The sequence below is a fragment of the Ciconia boyciana genome, chromosome 12 (assembly GCF_034638445.1).
Source record: "Ciconia boyciana chromosome 12, ASM3463844v1, whole genome shotgun sequence".
NCBI lineage: Eukaryota > Metazoa > Chordata > Aves > Ciconiiformes > Ciconiidae > Ciconia > Ciconia boyciana.
Genome location: NC_132945.1, coordinates 17,733,442 through 17,747,233, shown reverse-complemented (window position 1 = coordinate 17,747,233; position 13,792 = coordinate 17,733,442). Strand labels below are relative to the sequence as shown.

The 13,792-nt window shown below is 38.9% G+C and overlaps 1 long non-coding RNA gene across 1 annotated transcript in view; it reads right to left on the bottom strand.

Moving 5' to 3' along the window:
* Window positions 1–6,788: 6,788 nt before the first annotated feature.
* LOC140658640 (uncharacterized) overlaps window positions 6,789–13,792 on the bottom strand; it is a 62,422-nt gene continuing 55,418 nt past the window's right edge. The window contains exon 3 of the long non-coding RNA XR_012044801.1: window positions 6,789–7,052. This is a non-coding gene — a long non-coding RNA (uncharacterized lncRNA). The remainder of the gene's footprint in view (window positions 7,053–13,792) is intronic.

Genomic DNA, 13,792 nt, shown 5'->3' with positions numbered 1-13,792 from the left:
ATGATGAAAGCCGAAAGAACAGAAAAATCCAAAGGCCTTCCCCAGGAAAGGTTTTGCTAGCCTCCCCCCCTTTCAGAAATATTCTAGCAAAAATGCTCACTCTGTCAGGAAACAAAACACGGAACTCTCAGGCGCAGGTTGTGAGCCCTCAGTATAGCCCTGCTGCAGCCTGTCTTTACTGCGGGTAAGGGAGGCACACGTTAACCTGCACCAAGAAAATTTTGCAGAGTTCTGAATGACTTTCATTTAACACATCTAATCAAAGAATTGCAAATGAATGGCAGCTAGTCAAAATGCAAAATGCCCCTGCCCATCCAACCCAACATTTCTAAACTGGAAATCTGCAGCCCAAAGCCAGGTACTTGCACAGCAGTCGCTCCCAGGCACAACCCAGAGAGTGGACAGTGGAGGGTAAGTCCTACCCATGTTTTCAGAGACCTGTGCAAATTGGTTAATAGCTTCGCTGATTCCTAACAACCCAGACTCATGGTATGGCTACCGTGGGAGGGGATGTGAGCCAGACTCTTACTCATTCCTATTTGCAAGCATGGGTGCATGCGAGTCCAAAACTGCTTCACAGTAAGCTATTTAGAAGAATGAGAACTATGTTTAAGAAAAATGACATTTGAGAAAGTCACAATCTGTTTGCCAGTTTTTCCTCTTCCTCTGCCTATCAATTATCAGCAAATGTCTTATTCACCGCCCATTCTGTGCCTTCTTTTCCTTCTATATGAGCTTTTCTTTTCCTTTCAGTCTTTAAAGCATTTAAGGGAGTCATCGATTTTTTCTATATAATATATTAATCTTTAAATTGCTTTAATATTCACATCACTGTCAAAAGCAGAAGCTCCTTTGCTGAAGGCAGTGGTACTGCCAGAAAAACTTTAAATTTAGCTCAGTATATATACATATATTTTCCCTACTTCCCACACACATAAAAGCTGCACATTCCAGTTGGAACTTCCTTTAAACTCTTTAATTACACAGGTTATTTAGTCTGGCTCTTTCCTTTCCGATTACTTTTTAACTAAATTAAATGTCTGCCTCTTGCTGTCCTTTCTACATTAGCAGGCCCATTATTGATTTTTATTATCTTTCCAAAGAGAAGTTTTTGCAGCTGATTGCAATTTACACTGTAAGCAGTTCACTTATGCTGAGAATTCATGCTGCCACTGAGACTGCTTAAGATGGTTCTCTCACAGCTCAGCTATGCCCAGCACTGAACCGGGTATTAGTGCGAACATTACACAGCTTTGCAATGGGAAACGAAGACGAATACACAAACACTTCTGTAGCATAAAGAGCACAATGATATTGCTCATTTATGAAGCACTCTTGTACCAAAATAGCTCCTCATGAAAGTTTATCATTTACCAGCTAGCTCCCTAAAGAGGCTCCTATTTGCTCTCCAGTCTGCAGTGATGTTTGCAGAAGCAAATATGTTGCTTCTTTCTCTTCACCTGCCATCAACGTAGGGAAACAGCAGGTAAAAGGGAAGGGAGGAAAGGAGGGAAACAAAAGTAGTGAATGCTTTAGGTAACGCTTGGCCTTTTGACAGCCCCAGAGATGATAATGAAGGGGCTGACAAAGGATGCTTCAAGCCCAGAAGTGTCAGGACAGTTGGTCACCGATGCATTGGCTAGAATTACCTGCAGACAAGGAAAGGGTCAACTCTTAACAGCTACAGACCAGGTTTTCTGTTTTCTTTGTTGGGTACATCTGAACAGCGAAGCTCTACACAGCAAGTTGGTTCAGTGACAGCTACTGTTTATGATACATTCCTACCTGAATGCTTCAGAGACCTGATTTCTCATTGATTATGCCACTTCCCACTCCTAGCAGCAGCATTAGAACAGAGGAATCAGAGACTTAAGCAAGAACAAAAAAAGCCTGAAGTAGCAACACTCTTTTACTCTTAGATTGCAAGTGTACGTTTTTTTTCCTCAACTACAGTTCTGAATTTCCAAAGCACTGCATAAATGGTCAAAATCAGATTAAAATGAAAACACAAACTGATGATTCAGAAACAAAGCTGAAGAGGAGCACATTTCAAGCAATATGGGGTTTACAGTGGATTGAGAAAACAACTACAATTAAAATAAATACAAAGCCTCCTAACAAACCTACTAAAAAACAGAGAATGCAAGACAGTATAGGAGATTATAAATCTAATGACTGAGAATATACAACATATTACAGTAATTAGGACCTCTACACTTGTCCCAGGTATCTATACAGTTGGCTAAAAACACATCTCACCAAAGAATTGAATTGTTTTACAATTTAGGCCTTCACAACCTATGGGATTTATATAATGGGATGCAAACTTCTCCCTCTAAATTGATCAGTATCCTCAAAGGATGCAAACAAATACATTTGCTATTCTGTTAGACTGGAATCTCATTTTAATCAGAGTTGTGGGTATCATCATGACAGTCATAGAAATAATTGCAGTTGAATATGAAGATACTTGGTATAGTTACAAACTAACCAGCCAGGTAACAACTGTAGAGCGAGTGCAATAGCATTTGCCAAAACCCTGCTACAACTTTCACAGTGGCACCACGCTTCCAGTTGAGCAGCTCTCAGCCTCTGCTAGAAATGGGCGATGTTTTGCAGCCCTATCAATGCAACTTCTGAACAAGTGCTGCCCACAAGATACGCAAATCACATTGATCACAATATAAACAGGAAATGTAATTTTGCTTTTTCTGGAATATATACGTGGTATCCTTAAAGTCGCCCTCTCAAACATATGGCCTGGGAGTTGCTGTTCTAATTCCCAAGGAGCTGAAAAACCCAACTAATATTTCTTCTCCTTCCCGCAGAATTTCTGGAGTGAAAACAAATTTCACAGCAATTTCTTTTACTGTTCCCCGAGTCACACAGATCATCCTCCCTTGTCTCGCAGCAAGACTTTTTGCTTCACTGGGAACTGTACCTTCAGCTACATGGTACATGGACTGTGCATTGCACTGCGCCTGTAAGATGGAATAAATACCTTTGGCTGAGCCCATTCATTACAGCACCACCATTCCAGAAGCTGTAAAATTAATAGTTTTAGAGCATCACCAAAACATATCAGATTAATGAAAGAAACATTGCAGTCCATCACCTTTCTCTCTTTATTCTCTTCTGTTCCATTATTAGTGTTTCTTTCCATCATGTCGATGTGCTCCCTGGCTTTGATTGGCATGTTGGACCATTCTCCTCTTTTCCTACTAACTGAAAATTAGAGTACGTCTAACTCAGTGGAGTTTTGCCATGTACACCAGATGGCAATTCATATATTTAAGTAATGTAATGTAATGTAATGTCAAGAGGTCAAAGGCACCACTCTTCACATACCAACCTTCATGTTAAAGTTAATCTGATCTGACGGGGGGGAATGGGACATATCCCTGGGTGATTTCGTGGCAGACCTTCCTTAAGACTCTCACCAGCCACCCCTACCCCCCTCTGAAGCAAGCCCAATGCCCCTATTCAGACCAGCACATTTTTCCCTGCACCCCCACAAGCCCTGTGCAATGTTCAGGCCAGAGGGACAAGACCAAAAGGAAGCTACATGTGTCAAGCACGGCCTTCACAAAATGTGGCGGATATATTTTAAAGTAATTTCTTTCACTTGGTATTTGAAATTAATGAGAACAAACGCATCTTCAAATTTTGAATCAGAAGCATTTTAATGCCTTCTGAACTACTACAAAGAAGAGGTCACATTCCACAGGTGGGTTTTCCTCCTCTACCAGAAGACTTTGCAGTATTGCACAATAAAATTTTTTGCCATCTACCTCTTACTATTTCATAGAACCTGATTCACAACACTCTGTTAGTAACCTTTATTAAAACTGCATCAGTCATTTCCATTCAAAACAGATGATGTATGCAGTTTTTCATGCTACACCAAACACTGGAAGAACAAGACAGAGATACACATTTGAATTTACATAAAGATTGCAAGCTGTTGTTCTGAAGTAATTCTGAAGTGGTGTGACCTGTGTGTAAGCATTTGATCTGATTGCATTTCTGCATGTTGGGTGTAACACATACAAAATCTATAATTGGAGTCTGTTTTCTGAAAAGAGATAAATGGCTTCTTTCTGTCAAAAGAGAAAAAGATACATTTCTGGACAGGGTCTTCCAGGCCATTTTTTCATGTAAATTGAGTCTTTTATTTTATCCAATAGATATTTAGAATTGATAACAATTTTACAAAGAAATGCTTAAATACCTTTTCTATTTTAAAAAGTTTACACTTTGTTACATGATAATTTTTTTTTTTTCCCCCCCTGAAGCGTACATGCTGTATTTTACTACTTACTTAAAGGGCATTTATATGTTGGGATTGATTTGTTATTGCATACTCACCTGCATCAATTTGCCACTTCTGGACAAACACCCCTATTTCTGTGGAGTTACAGCTTGGTTCATTTTTTTCTTAGCACTAGTTTATACTTTTGCTAGTCTATATACTTAAAAGACATTACCGCATTTCAGATGGGAACATCATAAGAAAAAGCTCCCTGTACAACATGGAACTGCCCAATCAATCAATTTCCAGTGTTCTCTAGTCTCCACAAGCACTGAAAGTCCAAAGGAAAAATAAAGAAAAATTGATGGATTTTGTTTGGGTTAAGTTTTAAATTTTAGTGTCAATTTTCTCTGGCTGGACAGATCAATTTTTCTTACGAATTGCTTGTGTCCTCTCAGTCCACTTTATTCTAGACTGTGTAGTTCACAACAAACAGCCCAGTCAGAGCATTTCACCATTCTTCTACTTCCAAAACAAGGTGAAAATTTCCCAAGTTTGTTGCCTTTTCATGAAAACTACAGATGAATAAGAACCTAAAAGCAGACCTCATCTTCCCACTCTAAAAGTTCAGATTACAAGTGCTGTACTTTTCCAAACTTGAAACCTAACAAACCCAAAATATATGATAAATAGCCACAGCAATACAGTAACATACAAAAGTACAGACTAACAAGAGTCTAATGTGCTAACCCTCTCCTCCTGCAGTCTCTAGCAAGAAGGAAGTTGGCAGCAGGCCCCAAAACTGTGACCCTTCCACCCCGCTGCAAAAAAGAAATAGACTCGAATAAGATGATGCCCAGATGAGATTGCTGTAGATGAAAGCCTAAAACATTCAAAATGTAAGCTAAGTAAACAAGGAAATTAACATAAGCTAGGTAAAAACAAGAGTAGAAAGAAGCCAGTCATTAACCTCTCTCTCTGAACTGAGAAAACTCCAGCAAGCACTGAGACATTCAGTTTGCAATTTTACAATACAGTATAACTGTATTTCAAAACCCCAGGTAAATCACACATGAGTGCAGAAAATGTGTGCTATGCAGACAGCGGAGCAATACATCAGAGCCAATGCTACAGCACATTAGCACACTTTCTGGAAATGGCAAATTGTTGCAGATGTTGGCAAAGGTGGAGCCTAGCTCCAAATTGTCCCCAGCCTTGACACCTACACCCCTGTTGCTGAAAGCAACCCCTACAAGTGCTCAGGAACCCACCGGTACACATCAGTCAGAAGCGATGGATGGGAATCTAACAGTGCCAAACCACAGCTTCTTGCTCTAGAAGTAAGACACTCCTGCAGGCCATCAGCCTCAGCAGTCTCTGCTTTTCCCAACGCTAATCCTAGCCCTGAATTGCTGCAAAGCCTATCGCAGCAACAGGCCCCACTCAATGCATCATCATGTCAAACAATGCTGGCCTTTGGCATCCTTCTCTGAAACTTGCAGATGTTTACAGGCAGCCAAACTCTGCAGCTCCTCCTTTTCCTAACCGCGACCTGACTTAAAGTAACCCTAACCCTTCAGGGTACGATTGCACATACAGAAGCAGAAAGGAACCAGAGCCTAATGAAAATGCAGACTTCTGCCAGCAGTCAGCCTTTACAGTTTTCACTTTACCCCTATGCCTAATCCTGACCCTATGGCATACTTACATAAGCAAGAGTGTACCATCTTCGGAAAACTCTTACCTTAAAAAAAAAAAAAAAACCAAAAAAAACCCAAAAACACAACAAAAAAAGGAGTACGTGATCCAAGGGCTATTAACAACTAACCAAGAGAACAGGGACCAGGCTCGCAGATCTCTGATGTTTCACCAGGGATGGCTGCTTTGTTCCTGTAAATCACAGCACCCACATGGCACCTGCCTATCTGCTCTTGTACACCAGTGCAGGCAGCGAATTCTAGAAAAGAGCCACTGTCTGTTCCTTCTAATCCTACAAGCAGCCTCTTCATTTCTTTGTCTGTCCTTTAAAACCGATGTGGTAAGAATGGCGCCCTCTTGGAAGTACAGGGATTTTACTGCCTTTATTTTTCCAAGAGTAAAAAAATTCTCACTCTAAAAGATGCAGTGAACCGGCTGCTCCCCATTGCATGTTCATGTCATGGCCTATCTTTCAAATGGCTTGTTCTCACACCTCCTGGAGTTACAATATGGAATTACAAGATGCATAAAAACAAACAGATGAGCGAGAGATAATCAGCAAGAGTTTTAAAAAGCAGAACCATGTATAGAATCTTATGTATGTATGTCTGTTTGTATTTTTAATACATATATATATATAAATGCATACACACGCACAAAATGGGTAGATAAAATAACAGAATACAGCTTATATTTCAATGGATCTATTGACAAAATTTTACATTTGCCCTTGAATACTTGCCTTTTTACACATTTTTTTTTAAAAGCCAGTGTATATATGTTAACAAAGGAAGCTGCTGAAAACCAGCAGTTCCTCTTATCCACACTAGTCCGCAAAGTAATATCTTGGTGTAAAAAAATTGTATTTCCTGGCTTTTTCCAGTTCTGTCAGAGAGCTCATCTAAAATATCCAAACCTTGTGCTCTGTCTCTTGTACAAAGTCTGAAGGAATTTCTTGCTGAAATAGGTTGAGCTAGGAGGCAAGACAGACTTTAGCTCATCAGACTCACTGGACGAACAGCATGCCACTTCCATCTGTGTGATCAGCTGCAGAAGAATACCCTGAAAACAGAATAAGTCTAAGCTGGTTTGTTTGTAGGGCCTGGAGGGGAAAAAAAAAAAAAAAGTAAAAAAAATTATTGTGCCTAATCCGTGATTTACAGACCACAGAATTGTAACAGATCCAAGCTACTCAAACTATCAAAGCAATTGCACTCAGGCACATCTTCAATAAAGAAATATTAAAAATTACAGAAAAAGCAATCTTTGTTTGTGCTTCTCAATTAAGCTGGTATTTTAATATTGGCCTTTATTACATTTTGTTTCCATTATTTCTGAGAGTTAAAAAGGTCTTTCTTGGCATTGGGACTGTGATATATGAACCTCAGCTACTATTCACATTTGGTATCCTGTATATGCCATTCTAACTAATGGGAAAAGCATGAAAATCAATATGTCTCAACTAAGAACTGAAACTATCTAAATTGACCTATGACATGCAGCAAAATACACATTTCTCATCATTTTCTAAAATGGATTCTGCATTTTTCAGCTCCACAGTAGTTTGCCCATTGAAAATATCTAAAATTTATCTATAACATTTGTGGGGAATGGTAGAATAAATGAACTATGTCCACTTTAGGAGATTTTAATATCAGAGATAAATTTGTATTTTCCAGAAGAACTAAGCAATACAGCTACCAGCAACTTAATTATGGTGTTTCACATGCCTTGAACAATTCAGACCTCTGGAATCCCACATTTCATAGCCAAAACCTACAAGCCATCACACAAAGACAGCAGGCACTTTTGAAATTATAGGCTGCTATCTATACATTGCCAAATTATATTATAAATCATTAATTCTTTTCCATTCATGCAACCGGACAGAGGTCTTTCTAGTATAATAATCTAATAATAATTGATACAATTGCTTTCTGCATATCAGTCCTTCCATGGCTAAAATTAGCCCTTGTCTGCTTGTGTTCTGAAGGCTTGCACTGTCATGAATGTGGGAGTGGCTGCTGGGTTCATCATTCTCATCAAAACTGAAGAATTTTGGTAGTTTATAATGTACAAATTTGGTAGCAAGTAGCTACATGCTATTGCCAGAGCACTGCAACTCTGATATGTAAATAGTGCCTTCCCCCTCCCAACCCCGCTAAAATTTTTATTTCCCTGAACATCAATTAAGACAGACCTTTGGCTTCTTGCTAATGAATAATACATGTTTAAATCTCAGTTTCCCAAGTAGATTCCACAAACTTCATACCTGTTTCTATTGCTTCGTCTGGAGACTATGCCACATGACATCTACCGAATGTTTTTGAGGGCTTAATAGAGAAGAAATATTAGGCTCTCATCAGGTTTCTTTTGCTGTGTAGTTTCCTTGAACTCTAGGTTAAAGATTTTGGCAGCAATTTGCAAGTCCAATCAGACAACTACATGCAAGTTGACCCACATTCATGAAGTTACATTTGTGCATAACTGATTACAAGCTAGAGGCCTACATCCAGAAAACATCTTCCCAGGAACAGCTCTGGATTTTTTTTTTTTTTATAAACCTTCCAAAAAACAGTGTTGAAAAAAATTAACAGGCCAAAATTAAGAAATCTTTCCTTTCATCCATTTCTTAAAGAAAAATTTTCAGTTGTTCACTAATTCAGTTGTTCACAGAGACAACAACAAGCCAGAAGAGGAGTAAAGATGCCCAGAAATCAAATCACGCTGTATACACATAGGAAGAAGGCAATGTCCCAGGTTCTACATTTCAGCACAAAAGAACCAATGAAAACACTTGCCAACAATTTGTATGCCAAAAATCAGAAGCCATAATTATAGGATTGTAAAGTTATACGTATCTATTAGAGGGCAGAAGAAAAAGGTAAATCTTCAGCTTCCTTAATATATTAGTTCTTCAATAAATGTACCTATTTAGAGAACATCATTGTTCTGTTTTACTGAAGAAAAGCAGTCAACTGCTTGCTATAATTACAACCAAAGAAAAATTTTGTACCCAATTTCAAAGCCAAAGCTACATGAAGAGCAGTAAAACCCTGAAAGAAAGCTTCCCTGTGAGTTCTTTCAAGGGCATCAGCTAAAGATTAGCATTTATCTGAAGTTACTCACACAGAGAAACGGGTGCTTTCATCTGAATATTACAGGTCAAACTCTTACTAATAAACATGCACCTGACACACTGTGCATCCTGTAATCTTCCTTCCTGCCCAGATTCCAGCCCTCATTTTACATTTCTGTCAATTCATATAGACTGGAAGAAAATTGAAATCCTTTGCTTCATTCTTAAAAAGCTTCTTATTCCATATTTCAGCCAAAATCCATTCTGCTATATGTACCTCTTCAATAAACGTTGCTCCTCCACACTTTACCTCACATCTCTGCCTCCTCCAGTTGAGACAATCCCATGCTGGAACTAAATTAAGAACTTGAAAAATGCAAATTAAGTAGGCAGAAAATGATTTATTGCAGCACTAAGAATTTAAACTAATAGAACAATACAGCACTTTTTGATCAATCTACAATGCCCCACAGGCAGTTTTATTTAAATCAAAGTGTTATCTAAAATGAGATGAAGGAAAAAGTAATTCAAAAGTATATTCTAGAAATATTTTAAATTGGCTTTGCAGAGACACAAGGGTACTCACTTTCTGCCGCATTAATAGTGATGGGCTGATATCGTATCTGTAGAAGCCATGCAATTAGAGCACTATGGGATAGCGCTTACGGGACTCATTGAACTGTAGCATAGTTAGAAAAACGCTATAAAAGTCTTAGATGAGAGAAGTTTAAATAGGCAAGATACTTATACTCAGAATGATTGTTGACACTTGTAATCAAGATTTCTAAAGACTTAAGTTTAGTAATTAGATGCTTTAAGTCTAAATAATTGAATATATGCTGCCACATTATTAAATTCTCTTCCTCAAATAGAGAATTTTTTTATCGGATTCAACGATACTTTGTATCACATGATCTTTGGTCATACCTGCAACCTGATTAAACATGGGGGCTCCCAATATCTCATTCAAAATACAGTAAGCTAAAAAAACCCCACCTGAACAAATATCAACCAGTCTAGAACAGACCTGCACCAACACAAAGCAAAGTTTTCGGGGCTTTGAGGACAATATTCAGTAGTTTTGCAACAACAGAATTCTTAACAAAGTATTTGAGTTCTCTTAGATGCATGCTCTCTTTCCCCTAGGGGCATTATTTATTAGGAAAAAAAAAAAATAGCATTTCTACTGTAGCTTTACTTCATCTCCAACTCCACAGTTATTCTACATTCAGGTATGAGGACAGTCCTTGTTTTAAACATGAACAGACTCTTCATCCCTAAAAGAGCAGACCCCCAGCAGTTACCTTGTCTTATTTACTGCTTCACTGAAATAAAACTCTGCCCTGCAGATACACTGCATCAAGAGAAGAAATTCACAGTGATGCTCAGAGAAATGAAATGTGAAAAAATCACGTACTTATTTTTGGGTGCACCACAGCTCTAAATATACCCAGTTTTGCCCAGGGCAAACAAGTATCCTGCCTCCTGCAGTTGTCTAGATTTGCGATCATCTCCCTATCTTGCTGCATCAGCTCCCCGTTATGCAGCAAGGCCAGAGCAGAGCTGACTTCCCTGGCATCTTCCTGGGGGCTCAAGGGCCCACAGAAAGCAGCTAGTAGCCAGCCAGTCCCTGCATCGAGCAGGGGGCTGCAGGGCAAATATACTAGTGACCACCTCCCTGCCCTCTGAGAAATAAAAGCCCAGCCATGCCTTCAGGATATACTAACAGTATTACTGTGCTCCCCCCAGCTTTACTACAGACTTATTTTAGCTTCTGTACCAGAGCTGAGCCTTGCACTAAGACACCACAAGGCTTTTCTCCAGCTTGTTTCACTACTGGACCATCAGCAAACGTTAACATTTCCATTAAGCACAAAGAGAGATAGAGGCTGCCAAGAGCCAGGAACGATGCACCAGGTGCTACCCTATTAAGTACCACGCGTAAGCCAGGGCTGAACAGAGGCTGGGAAGTTCTTGGTTTCTAATCAGGCTGTCATCAGGCTTAGTGAACCTATGTACGGTATCATCCTTAGAAATGCTTTCCAAATAGAGATACGCAGCCAAGGAATCATAGCTAGGTCTGTTCTGTGTGAAAAGGATGAATTACAAGAACACTGCAAACTCTGTACTGAAGACGGCGTTCCAACCTATTCACCTGCAAAATAAATAGCTCATCTTCAAAACACATGTGCTAATGTGGAAGTGGTGAAGACTTGCTCACTTTCTTATTTTCCCCAAACAGAGGATTAACTTTCAAAAAAAAAAAACCAAACCCAAAACCAAGAACAACAACAAAAAAAGCCCCCAAACCGAAACAAAAACAACCACCAAACCCTAAACTTTTTAAAAATCCAAAAGTATACACTGTGTATACTCTATTCAGCAATACAGCCTGCTTATTCTGGGAAGGAGGCTTTTTAAGCCTCTACTTCTTTGCCAGATGGCTTAGTATTGTTCAAAAATAGCCAGAAATCAAAAGATACTTGGAAAGTAACTGTGATATCTCATTAATACTGAAAGATGAAGAAACTAGAAAAAGAGACATTTGACAAATGACAAACTACATTTATACATACTTTATCCTATTATTAGCACACTTTAGACCTTAAAACTCCCATGAAGAAACCTTAAATCAGGACTGTAAATTTAAACACCTGCAGATACTAGTTCTGCTGTACAAATCTGCTCCCCAGCTCTTCCTTACTCTGCTGAGTCATATGCAGAGCCTCACAGGGAAGGAGATAACTAACATCCTTTTCTCTCATCACTTCAAAAAATGCAACTCAAGTACAGGAAATCATTACCTGGAGCAGGATTTCAGGGAGTCAGATATCAGCACTGGTATTCAACTCCCTCTTCCCAGAACTTTTCTAAAGGTCCACTAAAGTAAAACCACTCAGCTAAGGACCTCTTACATAGCACTCTTTTGGATAACTACCTACACCATGGGGGAGCTAAATGTTAATGTGGTAGGTGCAAAGTAGCAGCATGGGTTTCAGCTCTAAATGACCCCATGTCTGCCTAAGGAAATGTCCAAGAGACGGTTACTCAGGCCTCTGCCTTAGGTAAGTCACCCATAAGAGAGTTTCCCACAGAAAATAGCTCCAGAGGCCCTCCTTGGGCAAACCTTCAAACCTCGGGGTATTCAGAGCAACTCTACCTTGGTGCTGCCTTTGTAGGTTTAATAGCATCTCAGGGAGATTCAGCCTCCCCTTGCCTAAACTCATTCTGTGCCTCCCTTTTCTGAGGGACACACAGTCACCAGCTTTCTCAAATAAAATAGTGGTCAGATTCCTCAAATACAGGAATTACTTTTTGCTAGACTGAGAATCACCTCACACATTTAAACGGGCAGTAAATCACCTCGGAGGTAAAACTCTCCCATGCCCTTAGTGGGAGGGCACTTTGGCATTCTGTGGTATGAAATGCATTTGCTGGAGCTTACATCTGAAACTACATCCAAACCATTGAGATACAAAGGCCTAAACAGGTTAGCTAGCTCGTGACTGGCTTCTGACTGAGACAAAAAAAAAAATGGGAGAGCAAAGGGTTTGGGGTGAATAATCCCCAATCTCCCTTTCTAACAACTGATTAAATTATTCTTTAATCGAATTATCTCTGCTGGATAGCAATTACAGAGTAATGTGTTTGTTTATCAGCTATTGCGTACCAAGTATGTGCCATGAAGATATTGTTGCTGCCACTTAGACATTGTTTCCCTAGAATGCAATCTCAGTTAAATATTTATGAACGATCTTTCTTAGAAACTTTGTTCATGACTGTAAAAGTATTCTTGAAAATAATTTGGCCACTTATGGAATATAACCAATTGTGTCTTGGGATACAAGATCAATAACATACAAAACTCACATTTTGTGTAAGCTTTTCCTTCTAGTACTAAATGAATTGGGACCGTCTTTAGGTTAGATATTTCTAAGGTGATAATTTGATGACTCTTCATTGCTCTGAAACAAAGTAGTAGTTTTCAGTATCATTCTTCATGGATAAGAGTTTATCTTGTAAAATTTAGCATCCCACCTAGCATCACCTATGGAGATTGATCTGGAGAGGCACAAAGACTGAAATATCTTTACTGCCTGGTAGAAGTCATTCTTCCTAAAATGAATTGGAGATTTTAGCAGGAAAATAGGCAAGATACAGGGAAGTCTGATGCTATTCATGTTACAGTTGTTCTGTTTTTCTTCCAAAAGTACCATATTCACTGAAAAGTTGGCTCCTTTCCAGATATCTGATAACACGTTCTTCATTAAATTCTAAGTTATTTTAACAAAACCTAAAATCTGTTTCCCAAAACAGGAAACTTCTACAATAAGCCAAAACAACTAGTCTTAGATGAAATAATAATGCAGCTTCAAAGGAAAAACTTGGGAATTTTTCTTTTCCTCTATCATTTCTAATAAAATATTTGCCCTTAAACTCAAAGTTCAAATATTCTCATGAAAAGAAATGCAGGTGATTCTTAAAACAAACAGATGTTATACATGAACTGCTGAGGAAATTTTAGTAACATATGGTAGAAATTATCTAGCAAACTAACTGAGTAGGTAGCACGAGTGCAAGCAACCACTGCCTAAATTTATGCACTGGCCTTTTTTCAAATACTCTTTTTTTCCTTGGGGATGCATAGTTTGCTCTTTTAAATATTCTTTGTTTTATCAATTGTCTTCCCATAGGCACAATTCTCTCTCAGGGCTGTAATGTCAGTAAGTTACCTAGATGCTGAAAGTGCAAGAAAACTTTGA